Here is a 6,000-nt window from a genome sequence, read left to right on the forward strand (position 1 = left end):
CCAGGTTATTCACTCATGCGTTATTTATGACAGCAAAACAAAACAAGCCACTGCAACCATACATTTCTATCAATGAAGGAATGTTGGAATAAACTACAGTATATACTACAATAGAATATACTACAGCTACATTAAAAATGAGGATGTCTTCTGTGTAGTAATATGGAGAGGTCTTTAGGACAAATCATGTTAAAACAACAAAAAATGAAAAACCAGTATACACAATGTGGTAGCTAACCTCCAAAATTACCCCTAATGATCCCCATCTAGTATATTCAATTTTGTGAATCCAGTCTGGTGTGTGTGACCAATAGAATATGGAAGTCATAATGTGTGACCTCTAAGGCTTGTCTAAAGGCACTGCAACTTTTTCACCTGGGTCTCTGAGCTCTCATTCTGGGAGAATCTGGCCACCATGTTTTGATGACACTCCAGCAGTCCTGTGGAGAGGTCCACACTCAGAGAAACTGAGGTCTCTCACCAATTGCCAGGATCAACTTGTTCACCATGTGAGTGAGCCACCTTGGAAATAGATCCTTCTCAAACTTGCAGATGACTACAGACCCAACTGTCATCTGATTGTGATCTTATGAGAGATCCTGACCAAGAACTGCTCAGCCAGCCATTTCTAAATTGTCTACTCACAAAAATGATGATTATTACCAGTATATTTTGGGGTGATTTCTTAGAGAGCATTAGCTACTGAATACAAAGAACAATGTATAAAATATGTTCCCTTTTTGTATGAGGTGGGGAATGTGTGTGTGTGTGTGTGTGTGTATGCACTTGTATTTGACTAAAAAGCATTAGATAGGTTAATACAAAACTAATGAAAATGGTCATTTCTAGGAAACTCAGAGAAAAGGATAGATGTGGATGGGGTAGAAGTATGTTCATCTTTTATTAATTAAAATTTTGATTATGTATCAGTAATTGTATTTATTATATATAATATAAAAAACATATATACCTAATATATATAGATGGATATAATTGAAACCACAAAAAGCAAAGATATTTTTTAAAGTTTATTTATTTTGAGGAGCACCTGGATGACTCTGTTGGTTAAGTGTCTGACTTCGGCTCAGGTCATGATTTCATGGTTCAGGAGTTTGAGCACTTTGTCAGGCTCTGTGCTGGAGCCTGCTTCAGATTCTGTGTCACCCTCTCTCTCTTCCCTCTCTCTCTTGCACTTGTCTCTCTCTCTCTCTCTCAAAAACAAACAAGCATTAAAAAGATAAACAAAAAATAAAAGTTTATTTTGAGAGAGAGAGCGTCTGTGCATATAAGCAGGGAAGGGGTGGAAAGAAAGAAAGAGTGAATCCCAAGCTGACTCCGATCTGTCAGCACAGAGCCTAACTTGGGGCTCAAACTCATAAACTGAGATCATGACCTCAGCTGAAACCAAGTCAGATGCTTAACAGACTGAACCACCCAGGTGCCCCCAAAGATATTTTTGAAAATTAAAATTGATCCTTTTTTTATAAAGTGCTAATACCCAGATAAAGTGGAAGCTCCAAGGACAAAAACTAGGCATGGGTATTTTTAAAGGTCCCGAGTGATTTTAATGTACAGCTTGTATATATAGAAACACTGTCCTAAGAGGAGCTCTTTTTCAACTTTCCAAAACTGACAGGAGCAGTAATGGAAAATTTAAATAGTGCTATAACTAATAAAGAACTTGAATTCATATTTTTTTTTAATGTCTACAAAAAAAATTCTAGGTCTACATGAATTTACCAATGAATTCTAATGACAATCTTATAAAATACTTCTAGAGAATAGGAAAAGAGGACATGCTGCCCAACTGATTTTTTTTTTCATGCTAGGATAATTTTGATACCAAACGCATGTCTATTTAAAGAAAGAGAAATGATAAGGCAATCTCACCCATGAACATAGATGCAAAGATATATATATATATCTTTCACACATGACCAATGTTCTTACAAGGACACCAGTCAAATTTGATTAGGGTCTCCATAATAATCTCATTGAACTTAATTGCCACTTTACAGGCCTTGTTTCCAATTACAGTCACATTCTGAGATACTGGGGGTTAAGGCTTCAACATACGGATTTGGGGGTATACATATACAATTAAGCTTTTAACACCAAGATAGTGAAGAATTGTGGGGCCAAGATCCAAACAAAAGAGGAAACCTGGAGAAGTGAGCTTAGACTGTGTCCTGCTTATTTTCTCCTAGAGTTGTGAACCAATCTGGGGGAGACCACTCACAGGCTGAGAAGGTAAGCACGGTTTTTGGTGGATTCACAGAGCTAGAGTCCCAAAACTTGGGAGAATATGCCTAACAAGGGCCCCTAAAAAGCTGTGTTTTCAGTGTAAGTGAAAAAATGGGCTTCACTGAAGTTGAAGCCCGGCTTTGAATTGCCCAGCTTAGTCCCTGATTGGATTAAGGTGATTCAAGATTACTAGTACTAATGTCCCAGCATCCTGCCAGGGGCAAACAAATCCTCCCCGAAGGAAAATAAAAATTCTAGGCCTCAAATATTTCTTCAACTTTTTCATTTACATTGTTGGCACTAAATGACAACTAGCATGTAAGGAGACAAAATATTGACTGAAACCAAAAGAAACAACAGACAACAGAAAGAGACCTTTAACAGATCCAGGTAATAGAATTACCAACTGCAAACTTAACAGTAAACATGCTTAATATGCCTGTAGTGGACACTCTTAGTGCTCTACCATAATTGTATTTTCTAGGTGGATTCACTTCAATTATGCCCCCACCCCTACCCCCAGTGTTAGCTGCTCTTACTCTCCCAGAACTGTCCTCAATTGATGGGGTCATCTATCCTGGAATTCCCTAGGAGGTTAGCCTAAACCCCCCATCCCCATATGTTATATACACACACCACTTGCCTCAAAGAGGACAACTGTGTGATGCTATTGGTGCCTCAGGGCACCATCCTGTGGGATCAGGCCGAGGACTTCAGCCACATCAGTGTCTTCAGCTTTTTCCCCATCCTAGCCTCTGCCCCTCATAAATTTCAGCTGAGAGCATTTCCTCAATAAATAAGTTACACAAGAGTCCCTAGCTGAAGGCTCTGCTTCTTGGAAACCTAACATAATGTTTAAAATGGAAAAATTCATTAGAGAATTAAAAGCATAAAATGGAAATTCTAAAACTGAACAAAAAAAAATTAGCTAAATTATAAGAACGAGAAAGATTTTGTAGCAGACCAAAATGTAGTGAAGAAGTGGCCTAGAATTAAACATGGAGAGATAAAGGGGTGGAAATTTTTAAATGTGTAAGAGACATGGGGAATATAATAACATCTAACATTTGGGTACCTGAAAACCCAGAGGGGAAAAAAAAAGAATGGGACAGAGTATTTGAAGATCTAATTTTCCAAAACTTAAAAGATTTCAAGCCAGAGGTTCAAGAAGCCCTAAGAATACCATACAGTGAAAATAGAAAGAAAATCACTTCAAAGCAACAACAACAAAACTGATAGCTAACTTTGTAAAAGAAACAGTGCCAATGCAGAAGACAAAAGCATGATACCTTTTATGCTGCAAGAAAATACTTCATCTAGAATATTACACTCAGCCTTGATAACCCTCACTCCAAAAGGTGAAAGACATTTCAGACAAAGAGAAGGCAGGTGAATGATTGTCTTCAGGAAGATGAGGGGATTGAGATGGGGAAGAGGCATGAGAGAGCTTCTGAGGGGACAGCAATGTTTGCTGCATAATGGTGTTCATAGTATTTTATTTTGCTGCGAATATTGCTGTATACGTCTATGTATATTTCACGAAAACATTAAAAATTTTACCCATTGTACTCATTTTTAATGTAAAAATATTTCACTTATAAATACCTTCTAAAGCAGATGAGCCTGTATACTGAATAAACAATGCTGGATATTTTTCAAATGTGTTATGTGGTAATGACTAATGAGAGGTTTGCAATATTGTGATTTATAAGAAATATATCTTTGGCCATATCTACAACCAAAATACATTTCTCATATATATCTGGTCTACAGCTTCCAAAACCCTTGGAATTTCCTGAGCGATAAGAGCAATGAGAGCATCTTTTGTTATAATGTTTGGTCCCTTGTCGTCAATATCTAAATAAATGCTTCAGAGCCATAAAGGTGAAATGGGTGTCTTGTTATTCATAACAAGCCCTCTTCCACCACAGCTGGGTTTATGTTAATGAGGTGACTTTGGGGAGGCGCCTAAGTGTGAGGACTTGTTGTCAGGGGAACCAATCAGGATCAAAAGGTTGGAAGTTTCAGTCCCACCCCCTGATTTCCGGGGAGGGGAAAGGAGTTGGAGGTTGAATCAATCACCAAAAGTAAATGATTTAATTAATCATGCCTGTGTTATAAGGCCTCCATAAAAACCCAAAAGGAAGTGGTTTGGAGAACTTCCAGGTTGGTGAACCAGAATGTTTCCATGTACCATTGTGCTAGGTCCGAAGCTCCATAATGACAGAAGGTCCAGTGTTGAGGAACTTGCCCTTTGTATCTCTTCATCGGCTGTTGGTTTGTATCCTTTAATATTCTCTGTAATAAACTAGTAATTTGTGAGTAAATGGGGTTTTTTTAAGTTCTGTGAACAACTCTAGCAAATTAATGGAACCCAAGGAGGGGGTTGTGGGACCCTCCAATCCGTAGTCAGTGGGTCGGTCAGCGATGGGTGTCTGAAGCAGAGGGCAGTCTTGTGGGACTGAGTCCTTCACTTGTGGAATGTGATACTATTTCTGGGTAAATTGTGTCAGAATTGAGTTGAATTGTAGGACACGCAGCTGGTGTTGCAGAATTACTTGGTAGTGGTGTGGGGAAACCACATTCCCCCATTGGAATTCTAGAACAATTAAGTTTAATTTCAAAATAAAACAGCACTTAGGGGCGCCTGGGTGGCTCAGTCGGTTAAGCGTCCGACTTCAGCTCAGGTCATGATCTCGTGGCTCCTGAGTTCAAGCCCAGCGTTGGGTTCTGTGCTGATAGCTCGGAGCCTGGAGCCTGCTTTGGATTCTGTGTCTCCTTCTCTCTCTGCTCCTCCTCCACTCACTGTCTCAAAAATAAATAAAACATTAAAGAAAATTTTTAAAGTAAAACAGCACTTAAACTGAGATTTCTTATAAAAATCTGTATTTTTAGCCTTTTCTTGAAAAATGAAGATCTGTCAATGCTGGGCTGGCATCTTGAGTGGTAAAAAACTAGAGCTTAGTTGTGGCTTTCTAAATGAGTATACATATATATTGCACCAAGCCCAAATTATTAATTTACAGTTTCTATCCAGTCTTGTAGGTATTTAAATATGTGGCCCCACTTAAAACATTTGAAGAAAGCTCTCATTTGTGTTCTAGTGTGAATCTTTGCTTCTAAAGACTAAATATTCTAGGTTCTTTACATAATTTGGTCCTTATTCTCTCTGGACCTCTTCAATGTACCAATGTTTACTTTAAAGCATATCATCTGGCTATTTCAGAATGGGGTGGATGCACTTTTTTTTTAATTTTTTTTTTTTTTTTTAGGAATGCAATTTGAGACCTCCTTTTGCCTATTCTTAAACCAGAAAAACATACTTAGAGGTAATTAACAACAGCTCTCAGTGCTTTTAGTAGTAGAGGTCTTATTAAACCAGCCCTTCAATTATCCTTTCTAAAAGGAGTTATTTGAACTTAAATGCAAGGAATCCTGTTTATTCTTCTTGAATTTCATCATCTTCATGGTTGATTTTCCTATCTTTATTGATCTTCTGTGTCTTCATTCAGGCAGATAATAGTGAAACAGCTATTAAGGGAAAATCAAGGCAAAGAAATCTTCAGCAAACAGATCCCCACTTAATTTCTTCTTCTTGATGAAATTAACTGAATATTCTCATTAAAAATCGGCAACCCCCTCCCCCCATATGAGAATTTTGACTACGTGAAGCCTTTTCAAGAGATTAAAGTGAGTCTAAGATCCTAAACTTGGGGACCACTTCCAAACTGAAATGGTAATAGCAGAATTTGAAGC

This window comes from Acinonyx jubatus, chromosome D1, assembly GCF_027475565.1.
Source record: "Acinonyx jubatus isolate Ajub_Pintada_27869175 chromosome D1, VMU_Ajub_asm_v1.0, whole genome shotgun sequence".
Lineage (NCBI taxonomy): Eukaryota > Metazoa > Chordata > Mammalia > Carnivora > Felidae > Acinonyx > Acinonyx jubatus.